Source organism: Tympanuchus pallidicinctus, unplaced genomic scaffold, assembly GCF_026119805.1.
Source record: "Tympanuchus pallidicinctus isolate F22 unplaced genomic scaffold, pur_lepc_1.0 scaffold5, whole genome shotgun sequence".
NCBI classification, from domain to species: domain Eukaryota; kingdom Metazoa; phylum Chordata; class Aves; order Galliformes; family Phasianidae; genus Tympanuchus; species Tympanuchus pallidicinctus.
Genome location: NW_026294769.1, coordinates 30,319,264 through 30,338,012, shown reverse-complemented (window position 1 = coordinate 30,338,012; position 18,749 = coordinate 30,319,264). Strand labels below are relative to the sequence as shown.

General features: G+C 38.6%; 1 protein-coding gene across 14 annotated transcripts in view; it reads right to left on the bottom strand.

Annotated features, from left to right (window-relative positions):
• The window catches only part of GREB1L (GREB1 like retinoic acid receptor coactivator), a 127,858-nt gene that overhangs the window by 91,320 nt on the left and 17,789 nt on the right, over window positions 1–18,749 (bottom strand). The gene's annotated exons all lie outside the window — the stretch shown is intronic.

The following is an 18,749-nucleotide window of genomic DNA, read 5'->3' as shown; positions in this document are numbered from 1 at the left end:
TCTTTTGCTCAGTTACACCAGAGAGTCTGGTCACCATTTCTATGATGTATAAAATCAATTCAGTAAAGTTTGCTGTTCAAAGAATGAATGCCGTGTTCTTTCCACAAACTGTGTAATATTTTAGTGGACACCAAGCAGTCTGGAACTGTCTGTAAGTTCAAATACTGCTTATGTCAGGCTAAGAACCTATGTTCCGTTACTGCAGATAATATTGCAGGCCACAACCTCGAGAAAGACCTTTCCATCACTTTACTGGTATTTTATACAAATGTAAGCATTAAGTATCATTTAACTGAAGAAATGCGATTGACCACACAGCCATATGTCACAGCAGCAGAAAATGTCCAAGAGGGCAGAATCAGCATCTATGCTACCGCACCCCTGCCTGCACTTCTGGGTTCCAGAAGAATCATGGCCACAGCTGTTGATGCTTCTGTTATGTGTAAGGTCAGAAGTGAAAAAAGGATAAAGCCCTACACTTGTTTTATTATCTACTCATTTCCAGTCAAAGCATACCAAAACTGAAAGCATGCAGAACTGAGAAGAACAGACTAGATTTTGAAGTCCTGTACTCTTGGGTACAGTCATGAAGTAGGAGCAAACAACAATGGCAATGAAATCATAATTAGTAGTAAGTAACTCTCAAAGTAATTATTAGATACATATTTTACTCAAGACAGTAAGTTACAGACCATACACTCCATAAGCAGAGAGAAAAACTTCTAACTGCTAGCAGATTTGCTTGGTGTGTCCACTTGAGCAATCTATCCACTGCAGCTGTCCTGCTCTCCAAATATTTATCTCTGGGATCCTTCCACAGCTATCTCACACAGAAGAAATGTGAAGCACCCATACTGTATATCTTGCTTTAAGGGATGTAAAGATAAGGGTAAGACTGCTTTCCTCTTTCTTCCCTTCTCCCTCAGTATTGGCTATCAAAAGAAGCTGCTTTTCCTCATTCCCAAGCCACCTTATTTGCTGCCAGAAATAGCAGAACTTCTGTTTCTGGATTGCATCCCCACACTATTGGCTTAAGACTTGTTCCAGGCTGAGAATGCAGAGTCAAAACTAGGGGTCTGGAAATAAATAAACATTGTAAACTGTAACCCTGCAAATGCCCAGGCCAGCCAATAGCAAGTTCCCTGCAGCAGGAAAGAGGCTGTCTGCCTCTTGGCTGAGCATTCTGTATTGTCAAGCAAGTGGCAAGAACGTCGCAATCATTTACGGCCACAGCACCAGATGGAGCGTTACCTTTGTTACCACAGGAATTGGACAAGTGTATTCAAGAATACTGAGAAGTATTTTTAATTAAGCTTCAACTATACAATAACTCCTAGCACTCTTCAACTGTCAGTTCTGCATTATCCTTCTTAAATGGGAAGACTAAAAGCAAGCTAGAAGTCTCTCAAGCTGGAGGCATAGTTTAACAACAAACATTACAATTGCACTGTCTGCTGAATCATAGAATCACAAGGTTGGAAAGGACCTACAAGATCATCTAGTCCATCCTCCTGTCACCATTACTAGCCACTAAGCTACTAAACCATATCTTGTAGCTCCTTATCCAGATGTCTGCCTCTTGAACTTTGCATTACATGCACGAAAGCAATGGAGTTGCTCTCTGCCAGTGACAGAATGGGAAAGCACTGGGACCTGCAGCAGATAAGACATGCCTTTGAAACCGTTTTTTGTTAACAGCATGCAATTGACCTACAGTCCAAACTAGGCTGTATCTTTCCCACACATGCAGAGCAAAGATATCTGGGCCAGGAGACAGCTTGAGAACCTGGATACAGCACACACAGCTCCTCTGGTACTTCCTTCTGAAAAAGGGACTGGAGCTCCTTCTTGCTGTTCTGCTAGGTGCCTTTCAAAGACCAGCCTTTTTCCTGGAGTCCAGCACGGGTGTCTTTATAGTGCATTGCAGAAGAGACAATTGAGAAAAAACACAGCTGTTTTATAGTTAATCACTTTGTAAAATTATCTTCTTGGATGGATTACAGTTCTTATGTCCAGAAAGAAAAAGTCACATGTCTGAGTGATAAACACAAATGTACTTGTTAGTTTGTGGTTTTGGAAGCAGCATGCATTTCTGTCCTAAAGGTGAGTGGCAGCCATTAAGAAATTTAATGATAGGTTATGCAACTTTTCTTCTTTGGCAATTCATTTAGAGGTATAAAGTTTTGGCTTTTCACCAAAAAGAAAAACGGTGAGAAACTAGAAGTTACCAAAGAAAAAAGAACCAAAACAACAAACCAGCAACCAAAAAAAAAAAAAAGAAAAAAAAAGCAACTTGCTTCAGATGTAGGAAATCACAAGGAAAAAGGAGAAGATGTGGGAAAGATAAATTTTAAAAAAATACAAATTATAAAAGCTTTATCTACTATGATTATTTAATTGCACTAGGTGGTAAGGACTGGAGAAAAGCACTGTCTGTTGCAGCTCCCCTAACTTTTTGCTTACAGATTGAGTTGAACCTTCTGGAAACGCATAACTTGGCACTCACAGAAGGAAGAACAGAGCTCAGTGGCACACAGATAGCATGTATTACATGACATTGTTTTAGAAGTCAAAGCAACAAGCAGTCCTCATTTACAACAAGAATCTCTGTTCAACCTTTCAGCTTCAATGAAAAAAAAACAATGTTATTTTGACTACAGCAACATAAGACTTTGAACCAGGATCAGAATACAAGTATAAAGGCATTTAGGGATTGTTAAATCCCTCATTTAATTCTTTCTCACACAAATAAAAACCCTAGGAAAATTATTAGCAATGAAGGGATGACTCTCACAAGTTTTCTCTCATACTACCTACTCATAACATAAGGCAGACAAAAAGGAGATGTAGGTACATATGGAATAGGTTTGAACTCTTGCATAGCAATTGTGACTTCATAAAAATTCTGTCACCATTTTATTGCTATTGTGTTCTGTTTGAAATTACTCATCTGGCAGCAACACCATGAAACAGCAAAGCTGTTCTGACCTTACCAATGTGCCCATCACTTCCCTGTGACTATCAGGATTCAGATGCTCTTGTCTAGCTGTCAGGATCTCTGAAGTTGGTAGTTTCAGTGCACACCATGTCCCCAGCAACAGCAAAAACAGAGACCAAGTACAGATGTTTCTGCCATTGTCAGAAATGAGGCCAGTTTAGAAGAGCAAGGACTGGGAACAGTTCATCTCAGAACACTATTAGACTCAGATTTGGGGTCAGTTACTTCAAGGCTTGCCATAAGCAGCTGCTTGATGTACAATAATAATATCAATTATAAACACTGGATTTAGGAAAAAAAAACTGCGTATTTTTATATTATTACTTCAGCTTGATTTTAAGCCACTTAAATTCAACATTTGAAAATTTAAAGAGGTGTCTGAATGATTTGTGCTTGTTCAGTGCATGCTGCTCTCATCACGAACGTTTAAAACATTTATCTTCAAAAAGTACATTTTGTTCTCTGCCACTCAAGCATGCACACTAACCACTAAGTTACAAAAAAAAAAAAAAAAAAGCAGATACACTGAAATGAATTATAGTTGTTTTCACGAAGATGAAGCACATCAGAAAAAAACCAACTGTATTTTTCCTTTTCTTTTTCTCCCCTCACCCTTATACATCCCCAAAGTAACAATACACAGTTTTATCCTTGCCTTCTAACAATTACTCTTGAAGGTACATTTCCAATTACCTGTTCAGTTAAAATATTATACAGATGCAAAGCTGCAGTTATTCTTCATAAAATTACACACTACTCGGCATCCATCCAATTAACATCTCCATCCGAAGAGACTGCGGATCAGTCACTAACTGTGGTGGCTCCACTTGGATGCTGTGGGAAATGACCCTTTCGAGGGCAACATTTACCCCACTAAATTATTTAAACATAATCTGGCATTCTGCAATGCTGGTAACTATTTTTATCGTTGCTGTTGTATTAAAGTGGCCTCCCACAAGTCTCAGAGACATTCTCTAGAAAGTAACTGCAGTTGAACAGGGAGAAACGAGTCAAGCTAAGTATAGCACACTTGGTAATATTAATTCTGGAAGTCTATGGTTTTACAGAAAAGTACTGTATAGTTTAGAAAGAATGCATGCAAATAAGTGAAGAGCTATGATATTATCTGCTTTTTTGCACACCACATTGCTCCATGTCTACAGCAGAGGTATTTGAAGACCAGTTCCATAATTCTTATAAAGGAAGTGGACAGCGTATTTTTTCCCATTCATCTCTAAGCAGCCTTGTAGATTATTCACAGATTTACCCAAAACAGTTTTCAGTAAAAGAGAAAGATCAAAACTGATCAGACTGGGAAGTCTGCAGACTGTTTGTACTATGGTTTAAATCTAAAAATCTATAAGCACAAATCCAAAGAAAGCAGAGAGACTTTTTTACTTTACTGAGCAGAAACTAATACTGCATATCTACAGAAATACATAATGCAAGAAAATAACTGATAGCTATGCTATTACACAATGAAAATGAAAATTATTACAACTTACTACAACTTGTAACTCCTAAAATAGGTACACTTCACCTCAACAGTTTCATTTAGTCACTTTCTTCAAAATTCAGTTTATATAAATTTTGAATGTAAACTGGTTTGCAACTGTAGCTGACTTTTGAAACACCCTATTCTTTTTTAGACCATCTAGCCTCATTTTTGCTAGCAAGTTAGCCAACACTGGATTCTGTGAAAATGAATGATGCAAACAAGTTTAAGGACTGACATTTCAAGATTTTACTTCTTGTGAAACTGTAACTGAAGTATTCATGTCAACTAACTAGCCTTCACTAGCCTTACAAGCAGTAAAATTGTAACACAGTTGTAAGTTTAAAGAAATGACTTCATGTATTTTGTTCCCCTACTCCAGCAAACGCTGTATTGCCAAGACTTCACACTGCAGTGAAATTTATGTCATCTTCAAAATCAACTTCATGTTTAAATGCTCTTCTTCCTGCTCTGTCTTTTCTGGTGATAAACAGTGGGAAATCAATGAGGAAACATCATTTGAAGTGAGCCATTCATCATGTACCGAAAAGGGTAAGTACCCCATAAACTGCAGTGATCCGCTTCCTTCTAGAAGCGCACAACAGAAGGCAACATCATTTGCATTAGCAATTTTTATGACCTCTGTAGAAAGAGGATAAGGCTAGGAAATGGCTTATGTTTGTCAGCTATAAAGCATTTGTTGGGTGGGGAAGGAAGAATTGGTGACAAGTGGTGTCCCTCAGCAGTGAGTACTGGGACCGGTGATCTTTTAACACTTTCATCAGTGACATCAACAGTTGGATTGAGTGCAGTCTCAGGAAGTCTGTGGATGACACCAAGCTGTGGGGTGCTGCTGACACACTGCAGGAATGGGATACCATCCAGAGAGACCTAGACAGGCTTGAACAGTGGGTCCACGTGAACCTCATGAGGTTCAACACATTCAAATGCAAGGTCTTGCACCTGGGTCAACACAACCCTCACTACCAATACAAGGCAGGGTATGAAAGCATTGAGCGCAGGCCTGCCAAAAAAGACCCAGGGGACTGGTGGATGAGAAGCTGGACATGAGCCAGCAATTTGCCCTCAAAAACAGCCCAGAAAGCCAACTGTATCCTGGGCTCCACCAAAAGAAGCATGGCCAGCAGGGTGAGGGAGGTGATCCTGCCCCTCTACTCTGCACTGGTGAGACCTCACCTGAAGTACTGCATCAAGATGTGGAGTCCTCAGGATAGGAGAGACATGGACCTGCTGGAGTCCAGAGGACGGTCCAGAGGATGGCCACAAAAGTGATGCAAGGGATGGAACACCTCTCCTATGAAGACAGGCTGAGAGAGCTGGAGGAGAGAAGGCTCTAGGAAGTCCTGATAGCAGCCTTGCAGTATCTAAAAGGGAGCTATAAGAAAGAAGGGGACAATTCTTTAACAGGGTCTATTGTGATAGAACAAGGGGAAATGGTTTCAAACTAAGAGAGAGGAGATTTTGATTGGATATAAGGAAAAAGTGGGGGGTTTTTTGTTGCTTTTTCTTTTTGCATCTGCTTTTGTTTTGTTTTGTTTTTTTTTTTTTTTTTTTCCTTTTTTAACAGGATGAGTGATGGGGCACTGGAAAAGGCTGCCCAGTGAGGTGGAAGAAGCCCCATTCCTGGAGACACTCAAGGTCAAACTGAATGAGGTTCCGAGCAACGTGGTCTAGCTGTGTGTATGCCTGTTCATTGCATACACACTTTAAAGGACCTTTAAAGGTCCCTCCTAACTCAAAATATTCTGTGATTATATTTTATTTATTTATTTATTTATTAAAGAGAATCAGAGTTATTGGTAAGCAAAAAGGGAAGTGGGAGGGAAGGAAAGAGACAACATGCAGCAGTCCTACCAATTCCAATATTGTATATTTTAGAACATTTCAGAATCATAAAAAAAAAAAAAAAAAAAGTATTTTGCAGCATGGGTGGAAGCCCAGAAAGTTTCTTGTCATTGCTCATGTCTGCTTCCTGATGAACACTACTTTCCTAAAATCTAGAGACTAGAAGGACACTGAAAAAATTAAAGGAGAATCCAAATACTGTGTGAGACAGAACATCAAATTAAAATAGTCTTTAAAATGAAAAATAGATGTATTAAATCAAGCATTACTTGATTTACATTTTTCTTTAACACTGTTCCCCTTCACCACACTTTGTGCTTCCTACATCAAAAACAGCAAACACACTGGTCAAAAAAAAAAAAAAAAAAAAAAAGGCAGAACTTGTAAGTTTTGATGTTCCTCTTTCACAGGCTGCAAACACAGTATATAAGGATATCACTAAATACTAGACTTGAAAGAAGAATGAAGCTTTACGTATGAAAAGGCTTCTCCTAGGGTGCTGGGAATGGGTTGAGTGAAGGTAGAAAAAAAGAAAGGAAGAAATTCTAATAACTTAGGGGCTTAATTGATTACCAAACAGCTAACTTTAGTCTCTTAACAGCATTATCAAAACATTTTTCATTGAAATGCGTAACAGTAGGAGCCCAGGACATAATTCAGCTTAACTAAATTTTTCTTCCCTGTGTCCCTGTTTTGACAAAGATGACACTACAGAGTACAGACCCATTTGTACAACACTCTCCTACAGAAACCTAGGCATCAGCAGTAAGTCAGACAGCATAGTTTATCTTCAATTCCAGGACTATGCCACAGTTCAATTTTTTCCACGTGATGGAATGAGTCCCCCACTTGGCCAGCAGACAAGGCAGAAGCCCCATACTCAGATATACTGCCACAAAATGGCAGGCATGTCTCTACAGAAGGCATTCTGGAAGCCTGCCAGTTTTCCTAAAACTGTATGTCACACCTCAGTTTTAGCAGCCTGTTTCTTTGGGTTCCTATCCTGCATCCTGGTCCACATTTGAGTCTCTCCTCAGCCTGGAGGCTTTGATGTTTACTCTGTCACACAACAACTTTTCCTTTCCGCACTGCAGCCTAGCTCCTTCACCTTTGCCTTGCCCTTGAAATTAATTCATTGTGCCTCTCTGGTTCCCTGACCTCAGTTATTGGGAATAACTGGCTGGGAGCCCTCCTTGTGACCTGCTTCTATCCCAGTGCCAGCCTGACCCAGGCCCTCAGCCAACCCTGCCATGCCCTCACCACAGCAATGATCACAGAGCACCTGTTGGTATACTGAAGCCCCAGATGGAGAGGCTGATGGTTTGTCATTATGAAGACAAATAGAAGGCAAGCAGCGCTACCAATATTCCCACAGCTCACAGAGCGTTTGGTTCTCCCACATTTGCTTTACAAATAGAAGTGGCAAAGGGCTTTGGAGTTCTCCCTTCAGGTCATGGTGCTCCACACACACCACTATCAGTGAGGCAAGGCTTTGTAAGTCAAAAGACTTCAGAGATCTACTGACAGCAAAAGAAAGACCAGGTTAAGGAATAAATAAATAAATAAATAAATCTTCCTATTCAGTTTTAGGCATTACAAAGAATAAATTGATATGGAAATACATTACTCCGATCTAAGGCTCTCTGCTTCCCCTCCCACCTGTTTTGTCCAGCTGTATCCAGCCTATTTCACAGTCTCACTTGTCTCATATAATCCTCATTCCAGTTCTAGTTATGTCCCATCCGAAGGCTCCTTACCAATCTACATTTATAACTGAACTAGTCAGAAGTACTTTATTTCATCAGGCCTTTTTCTCCCCTAACTTAGTCAATTCTCAGGCTCCATGGCATGTGTCATTACCCAGCTTTGCTCCAATGGCCCCATCACTTCTTCTCCTGATTCCCATATCCTTCTTCCTCATCCAGCCAATCTCAATATTTTCTAGCACGCGTTTTCTTCTTTGTTTCCAAATACTCAGATTTTTGTATGGCCTTTACCTTTTTTACTCTTTCTCTGAGTATTTCCATACCCCCACCATCTGCACGTTGCCTAAATCCAACCAGTGAACTCACACACAAACTAAACCCTAGAAGTCTTCTCAGTTTCAGTGCCTGAGCTTCAGAGGGCTTGTCATGGCCACAGGTACAACTGCATGCAGAAATCCTAATCCACAGCTATGAGAAATGGAGCAGAACAGAATCACGAGGGAGGCAGGATTTCAGCAGCTTACCACAAGCAAGTTTCTGAGCATGAATTAGCTAGAAGTGTTGGCTTTTAACTTGGACAGCTTTGGCTGACTTCTGAAGGGACAGTTAAGATGCACAGTAAAGACTAAATTGATTCCTGCCAAGCACAACGTAATTACACCACAAGGCTGTTAGAAAAAAAAGCAAGGAGCAGCAGTGATCTTAAAATGTTTCCCCTTCTGCAAACAAAGCAATTGTTTCCTCTGTGTGCTTGATGCCAAGACCTGCCAAATACTGCGACTGAAGTATAGGGACAGAGTAGCGTAACAGCAGCTCAGCAAGCACAAGTTTCACACAAATAACCACGGTCTGGGAAAGCACCAGAACACTGAACTGTACAACAGAAAGTACTTACAAAGCTTAACAGATTACATTACCAGTTTCATCTGTAATTATTAAATCAATAAATAAACCTTTGTCGAAACCAGAAGTGCTCACTGGTTCCTTTTATTTGTTTCTGAAAGTCACCCTTCTTTCATTGCCCACTTTAACCTTGTTAAGACTTTTAGCCTTCATTTTCCCCCAATCCCTCCAAAATCTTAGAAGAGTTCAGCCAAGAACTTTAGGTTTACACTCTATTAGTTCATAGACACGACTGGCTTCAGATCAACTATTTTAGCTTATGACAAAGATCACATCAATTTACCATTACTATTCACTGCCAAAGTCATTTACTGCGTAATTTCCAACCTCTTTCAAGACAAGAATTCCCATCACAAAGCAAAGAAAGTTCATCTTTTTAGTAATGAACCAATGGCTTGGTAAACTGATAAAAATCAAACTATGCTTGAAGGTACAGATTCAGACAGGCTCAAACCAACCAGCTCTACACTGCTGAAACTTTACTATGCAAAAGGAAACTAAAAGCAAGGCTCCACATTGAGGCTTGGCAATGAAGAAAAAAAAAAAAAGTCACAAGAGAAAAATTCAAAATGAAAAAGATTAGGTCACCGAATGCCTCGTCTTCTCAGGCTACAAAGAAATGCATTCCCTAGTGACTCAGTGTGGCCATGTGCCACTTGCACTCCCTCTCCCAAATACTGCTCCTGTCTTTTACTACTCCAAAACCAACCAATGCAGTTACTGAAAATCATGATTTCCAAAGGGCCAAATAATGGCCCTCTCTTCTTTTTTTTTTTCCATTTCTAATTTTTAATCTTGATAAGAGGTGGCTAAAATACAGTGGCGTTCAGTCTTTGAAAATCCCACTCTGCCCAGGAAATAGACTTCTACACATATGTAAGATCACTGTACGTACAGAAGAATTGGTTCAGAATTGATTCAAAATTCAGAGGCAGTTTTGATCACCTGAGCTAGGAGACAGAAACTAAAACACGTGGCCACATTGCCGACAACGACAAATTCCTCCAAGCATTCATTATTCATGAATAAAATCCATAAACAAATTCAAAAACATACATTCATGTATTGTCAGCAAAAGGTCATTAAAAAGCTTTGTTTGAAAGGCCTAGCACTAACTTATGAAGTCTTAATTCAAATTTGGTAACATTTTCTCAGTCTGCTTGAAAATACAGTACTATTCATGTTAACCCATATGGTTTGGAAGTAAATGAACACCTCTCCACTACTCCCCCACTCTCTTTTTTTCTTCCTCAGAAAAAAATTTGAAGCAAAACAAAACTATCCTGAAAGCAAAAACATGTTTTTAATAGGTGGCTTTTCTCTTAGAGATGGTAAATAATGCTATTGCAGTTTTACGGTGCTGAAACATAAAGCTAGCAAACCAAATGTTCTTGCTTTTCACAGGAATAAGAAAGAACTGTATTTCATTGTGAGGTCAAACTCACTTCATACGGCACAGCACAGATGTCAGAACAGCAACGAAATCATCAGTGCTCATAAAGTATAGGAGATAAGTCAATAAATCCTTCAAAAATCTGTCTAGGTCAGTAATTGTCATCACTATCCAGTTGGCATTTAAAGAAAAAAGTAGCCACAACCATGACCTTTGCATTTTTACAAACATTGGCTATTGTCATGAGGAAGACCTCTTTGGCCTCATAATTCACGTGCTGTTAACAACCAGCAAGAACACAGCATGTTGTGTCAGTTACTAAATAATGTAAGAAAAATTGGATGTCACCCTCATGCCCCTCTGTTCCTGTGCACATTGAAGCAATGACGTACTACATTTAAAGCTTTAAAAAGATTTAAGTCTTTTGGGGGACTATATTATTACTATTCGGGGCAAGACAAGGAATTTTTTTTCCTAATGATTTTATTTATTTTGTACTATTCGCTTTTGTCCACTTCTGAAGGAAATGTGGCTCAAATAATTACATTTTCTGTCAACTACACTTAAACTCACAAATAAATAACATAAATATTAGACAGGGTTACAAAAGATATTTAGTCCCCTCAATATTCATGAGGGAACCTAGCCAGTTAGGCAGCACATTTGACTGACCCAGCAGCAGGGGAAAGGTAACATAAGAACCCACTGAAGGAACTGACCCTACTCATTAACTAAAAAAATCTAAATATTTAGGAAATATTAGAAAATTTAGATTATTTCAGTGCTCCTCGAATTCCTTTGAGAACTTAGTTTTATCACCTACAAAACCAACACAGTCCAGAAAACTGTATACTGCTTTCTTCTGACTCACTGCCAGCAGAAAAGGCACTGTGAGCAAACACCAGAACTGGAAGGCTTTCCACAGCCCATCCCATTCAATCCAGAGACCCACTCAAACAAAGAATTATGAGATGGTCACAACAACATAAAACCAGACGTGGCGTGTCAGCCCACAGGTCTCCTAACTTCATTCGCAGTGACCTATAGCTGACGTTTAGAAAAATACAGAAACCATGACATTACTTTAGGAGTAACTATCCAAAGTACCACTCCACTGATCCATAGCTCAAGGCTCATTTAACAGTGGCTATGAACTTGTCCAGCTTCCTTAAAAAACACTTAAGCCTTCAGCATGCCAGCGTCCTGAAAGCAGGGCACTGCAGCGTACCTTACACTTGCAGTTACTACCTTTTACTCATGCTCAGTGTGGCACTTACTGATTCCACTTGATGCTCCTCAGTTCTCTTTCTGCAGAAGACATGACCAGGTCCACCGTCTGCCCAACATTATTCTGTGGACCTCAGCAATCTTTCTCCCAAGCTAAGGTTAGTTAATTGCTCCTGATACAGCAGTTCTACATCTTTGGTCTCTTACTACTCTTCTCTGTGTTTTTTTTCCCCAGTGTTAATACCTGTTATTGCATAAAAGGGAAAGGGAGACAAACTGCATATGACGTTCAGTAATTTGATACACTAAAGATGAATGGCAGAATCATGTTTTCTGCTTTATTCTCTTCTTTTTTTTCTTTAGTAACATTTGCTTTTATCTTTTTTTTTTTCCAATCACTACAGTCCTTTAAGCTAGCATGTTAATCACACTCTCCATTACAACACTGGGACAGTGTTTCTGAGCAATAACTCAACAAAAGCATCTACACAGAATGGAAATACGCACATGCGCCTTCCAAGACATATGAGGCATTTCTGAGAAGGAACACTGTTTATCCCCTGTACCACTATCCTAGTCCATCCCTAGGACAAAAAAAGATATAGGGCAATAGGAATTCAGCTCTACTGTTCCTTATCTGTTTTTATGGTATACAATTAGTTGTTATAGTGCTTCATAACACTAACAGAAATATTACACATGAAAGCAGGATAGTAAATTGTAGGTCAACCCAAGCTGACTAGAAATTCTGCATATAAAGAGCCCAAGAATGCTGACAAACTTTTTAGTGAACTCAGCCCAAGATATATTATAAAGCAATGTTGTATTTAGCCATATAGTATCTTCAATCCACAGTAAAAAAATGTTCACAAAGTAATATGTTCAGTAGAAAAATTTCAGCACTAAAGAGTATATGAAGTTATCAGACACAAATATATTTTCTGTATAATATAGATATCTTAAAAAAAATAATAATAGAGTGTTAACTGTCTTTTAGGAAGAGAACCTGACAAGCAATTACAAAGATGATATGAAGACATTTTTTCTGCCTACTCAGTCCTTTAGGCTTTTATCAGCAACAAAATGGGGTGAGAAAAAAAAAAATTAATAACCGTTCTGACAGCTTTCCAGCAGCTTGGAAGTAATGACATTTCTCATATGTGGATAATCACATCAACACATGTTGCTCTATACTGACCAGTCATAAAAGATCACAGAAACAGCTGAGTGTGCACTGTGTGAAAACCAGAAGATAAGGTGGAATTTTCCTCTCCTTTCTCCTGAAGGCTGGCAAAAGATCACTAAAATTAAACACTGCCCAAGGCAATTGTTAAAAGCAGTTTGGCCATTAAAGTCATGTCATCTGGTGACCCAAGTGACCTACATTAAACCAAGGCTAAAGGGCAATGTCATCTTTCTTCTCCTTTAGATAGCATGACTTTGCATCTTCAGCACAGATGGAAGACAACCCCTTTGGCCTCCTGGTTTCCACTGTATCCCTTTTTGCAAACCAAAGTCAGCTGCAACCAGTCTTCTGTATTTATTTGGCCCCTGTTTCACACTGCTACAGCACTACCGAGGTGAACAGCAGCACATGCACTCCCAAAAGGGTATTCAACCAGTATCAAACTAGAAACTGTAACACTCCACATTTTTAAAACTCAAGGGTTAAATCATATTTGAAAAACATTGTGTAATTAATTAATATTACATGCATTTCATTTGAATTTTCTGAATATACTAGAATGTTGAATCACTTTTCTATTAAAGCATTAAATAACAAAGACGATATTACTCAATATATGATTTAATTTAGATTTATTGGATGGCCTTCACATCCTCTCCAGATTTTTAGAGCTGCCATGCTGATAATGAGACATTCTTTAAGAATTTTCTTAATTTAGAAATGATGTTAATGATTCACTGAAACGCTGCTCTCCACAGATAATAGGGTAGGTTGTTCCACCTCTCCAATCCTCTTCATCATGCTGATGAACTAAGTCAATTCATAATATATATATATATAATATTGATTTCACAATATATACATTCATACATATATGAATATGGATAAAATTTTGCAGCCTGCAAAAGGTTCTCAAATCATTTCTATGATCCATTAGAAAAAAATAAGAAAAAAACACTTCAAAGACAAAGAATATTCTTACATTCCATTCCATTTTTCTTCAGTGTGGACTGTGATACACAACACTTTCCCTTAAGATTTTTCGTGTTTGGTAATATAAGCCATTTTAAACAGCTGCTAGCATGCCAGGTATACAGTTTATTGCTTGATTCTATTATGTCTGTGTTTCTTCACCATTGTCATCTTCGTCAATGGGGATACATCACTAACTAGGCTGCCTAATTGTTCAGGCAAACAAGCTCTTCCCATGGGAATAATTATTTTGAAGCATCAGAAAGCTGAACTTTCTAGACTGCGAAAAAAGTCAACAGTTTCAGAGAGCTGGCATTCAAACTACAGCTCTTTTCTCTGGCACTCAACCACACCTGGATATTACTGAGATAAATACAATCTAATTAACTGTGTGGCTGAAAGATCCAAAGGCATGTAAATCATTCTGACTGCTATTTAAAAATAACAGCGTTTGAGCACCTTCCATCAAAATAACTAATTAAATAAAAACAGAAGTCGCAAAATTCCGTTCTCAAATTTACTGTAAGAGTTGGCACTGTTAGTTACATAGCTCTAGACACATTTACATAGAAACACTGCACACATTTCTAAAAACACACACAGCACCTACTGGAATCTCCTCCAATATCAACACTGATCATCGTCTTGATGAGAACCTACACTTCATGCCTTGAATGAATGTAAAAGCTTATGACAGCACTAACATCACAGTTTATCAAAAATATTTGTGTTATAGAGAAAGGTTTCCATTGGATACATTTCTTTCTTAAGACTATCATGATAGAGGAGCTGTCAGAAGGAATTTAAACCTAGAACATTGGCAGAAAAGCAGCATTTCACATTGGTCACGTTTTCCACACAAACGAGAACAATTTTTCCTTCAAATATGGCCTGCAACTGTGCTAACAAAAACCAACTTGCTTTCAGTTTTCTAAACTAAGCCATTTTAGCATACATTACCAAAAAAAAAAAAAAATCTTATAAATCAAAGAACACATGCTTTTGGTTGAATGCTGTTGAGATAAACTGCGCATATACACTAATCTATAGGGATACAATATTTAGAAAAGTTTTGTTTCACTTTTTAAACTTTCAATTCAAAAGAAAACTATAGAGTCGGTATGGGTAAAACGAAAAGAGGAAAAGATCAAGCTGTTCAGCTAGTACACCACAGATGCTGTACTATATGTGCTGGTATATGGTTTATAGCAACTCTCACGCAGAAGACAACCTCCATTTTTATAAGAGCAGCTCCTGTAATATCCATAGGTACTATCTGACCCATCAATTCATTAAGGACTGAAAGCAAAAGGTGAAATTCAGCAAAGAAAATAACAGAGTAGTGCTTTTGGTTTCTTGCTTTTTAATTATTATTATTGTAAATTTTCAGAATAATTATCCTTTCTCATTCCTGTACCAAAGGCAACTGGCTGAAGAGTCAGTTAATTTGTGTAAGCATTCAGAAACTAGGGAGTGAGATTCCTAATTGAATGGATTGGCACTCGATTCAAACTTGAGAGAGAGGTAGTCCAGGAGCTAAACAGGCCAGCATGGAGCAAGAGTGAAAAATTCTATCCTCAGGCTTTCCCTGTCCAAAATATTGTATGTCTTGCTCTGCGACTCTGCATCACACAATATATTATGTGCTCACCATACAGGTAACATTTGCCTTTTGGTGACACACTGATTCTCCTTGTTTCTTGTTGAAATGAAAGACTGCCTTTGTTAGGACAAAAAGGTTACATTTGTTTTAAACACAGACCACAGATTTCTATATAAAGTAAAGCCCTTCCATTTAACCGTATACTAGGTTTACTGTGAATTTACCCTAAGCCAAATGGGGTTTCTATTACTGCCTTTTTTTTTTTTTTCCCTGTTCATTTATTTTAATTCAGACTGTAACTTCCACAGAGTAAGAAAATGTTCTCTTATGCTGCATTTGAAGTGTGTTTGCATAACCAGGCCTAAGCAAATATGTAGTTTCCAGATCCAGGCACTCACATTTTCTTCAAAGGCAAAGTTGGGCATTTTTCTGAAAAGCCAGCGCTGTCAGACAGCAGCAAGTATCTGAGTGCCCTTGCACAGGGGACAGCACCAGAGGATCGATGTGCTGCCAGGAAGACTACTTCAACTCACAGTTCAGCCACAGCCATGCAATATCATCTACCCTTTGCCTACTGACTTTCTCCCTAGAACTGCTCAAAATCAGGTAATAGATACAAAAACAAAAATGTAGGATGACAGAGAAAGGAATACGAGTCTTAACTGCACAGAATGTTATTGATAAATTTGCTTTTGTTTCCTTTTTCCTACTCCTTGTTTTTTCCAGAAACAAAAGCAGTATTTCAGTCAGCCTCACTTGCACTGACCATTCTCCTTCCTTTCTTTCCCTAAATACAGGTTCTCTATGCTTACTAATCTCTCACTGTGACAGTTTCTCCCTGCTGCTAGGAGCCTTTTTATTTTTTTTTGGTAGCTATCACAGATTGCTAGGAACATTTGTATTTCCTCCTTTTATTTCCTGATTAGAGATTATGATGCAGTCTGATTAAAGCACAAAAATTGTTTTTAAAGAAAAAAAAACAAACATCAGAAGAAAAAAAAAAAGGCAACGAAGACTTTTATTAGAAATAAAAAACTTGCTTTAAAAAAAAAAGTTAGAATTGAAAAAAAATAATATGAAGATCTATTTTTGCACAAGACTTACTCCTGCTTATTGGATGGGGAGCCAAAGAGGGAAAGAAGGTTTGTTTCCATTGACAAAAAGCAGGGCTCTGTTGAGCTGCACGGTTATATCTGGAATGACAGAGCGCACACAAAGCACCAAGAAACTTTCCCCATTCCCTATAGTGAAGTCCATCCAATCTCCTCTGGGAGCCTCTGTACACTGGTGATGGGTTAACATTCATCGCCCTTCTGGCAGGGAAGGAAAACAACTATTTTAAAACAGAAAAAAGGCCTGCTAGGAGGTGTAACAGCCCTCTGCCACAGTGACTGACAACGACTGCTTCAAGTTTGTAAAACAGCAATAAGAAGTTTCTATTTAAAACAAACAAATTCTTGCAGACTCTTTTGCATCCAAGCCAGTGCTTAGAGCCTTAACAATTTGGTCACCTTTTTTTTCCCCCCTCCAAACTAAGGAATTTACAAGCCGTCCCAGTAACCTTACAAAGGCCATATGCTGAATACTACTACCTTCGAAACTCAAAAGCTTTACAAAGAGGGAAAGTTTAACTATAAGCAGCCCTGCAACGGCAACAGTAAAAACAATCACAAACATAAAACTGTTTATTCAAACTTGAAGTCTTATGGCAAAGAAGTATATTTTTTCTTTGCATACCCTATTTCTTATCATTCCCTTAATTAGCTTTTTAAACACTTAAGTCTTATTTATAAGTAGCTTATTATAAAGAGAGGAAGTCGCCTTCATTTGTTCACAGCTGTTCTTATACTGAATCACACCTTTGTCCAGGCCAAAGCACCAATCACACATGCAGAACTATTAAGGAAACAACCTAATCAAATTAAAGACTTCCCTACAAACACTTTAAAACGATGATTTGTGTTAGATGCTTGCCAAAACCCTTCTGTCCTTCATCTCAGGGAGTACTTCAGCCTGCCTTCAGCTTTACCCCTTCAGGTCTGCCTCCTCCTTTTTATGGCGTAATCTGCTCTGTGTTTGGAGAATCCACACATCAGCCCCTAAGCCCTGTCTCCTTTAGGACAGCTACCTCCTGCTGTAACAGCAGTAGGGAGGCTGTAGCACACTCAGCTATTTATCTCATTAAGCCCAAGCCAAGGCCGGCACCATTCACAAAATGGTGTCCAACACGGCCTCTAGCTTGTGTTTCCAAAGAAATTATATTCAGCAGCAAACAAGCAGCAAAAACATTGTCTTTATATAGCCAACCTTTATAAAAAACACAATGCAAGGGCATAGTCGCAGTGAGTTAGTGAATCATTTCAGCAGTAAGGGGATCTCACCCACAGCTACTGCTTATGCGTGGGCAAATGGCTCTGGAGTGTAAGGCTATGGCCTCACTTCAAGGACACACAAAACCTGCATCTTGCCAAATATGGTAAGACTGTTCTCAGCTAAAAACACTGTCTCTATGACAAGCAAGAAGGATTTAGCATACACCATACTGCATTCGGTCTGGGTTGGGTTGTGCACAACACTGAGGTATAATGCTTGAGACTGCAGCATGGAGAGATATAAAACGCTGCATCCCAAACTCAATCTCAAACCCACTTCATACATTCTGTCTCACAGAAACCCCAGTCTTTATAATACAGCTACATCAGAATAATCACTTTAAAGATAGATGAAAAAGACTGCTTTCACCACTGGAAAAGTGCTGCCTATTTCTAGAAATTATCTGGTAGGATTACTTATTCTGAAACAGAATCTGGCTTGTAGATAATACGGTTTAAAATTAGATTTTATTTACAAAAAAAAAAACCAAACCAACACTGCTTAAGCAAGGGTTTTTATGCAGAGGTAGAAATGCTAGTGCAGAACTAAAGATGAGCCCAGACTGCATATGTGAATGAAACATAAGCTGTTCAGTTAGTTAAATGAAAATATTCAAACTCGTTTATTAGCAAAGAGGAAATCACAAATGTGATTGATTTGAGATGCACAGAGCAATATTCTGTTAATCAATAGGAGCTCTAACAACAGCTAGAAAGTCTTCCCTGACTCTTCAAACTCCGTTTACACCATATTTCCTGCAACAAGAGCTGTAAGCAGCCGTATAGTGGGGCACTATGCTGCTTTAAAAGCATTTAAACTGCAACAGGCAAAGAGCAAAAGCTGTTTAGGAGGAAAGGAGAGTGCAGGGAATAAAAGAAACCACACCAAAAACCATCAGTGAAACAATATTTAAACTCCATCATTCTTACAAAATGGCAATTATTTCAACTACGTTACAAAAATACAATCAGAGCACTAGCTTGCTTCATATAAATGCAAGAAGTTTCTTCTTTTTTTTTTTTTTTTA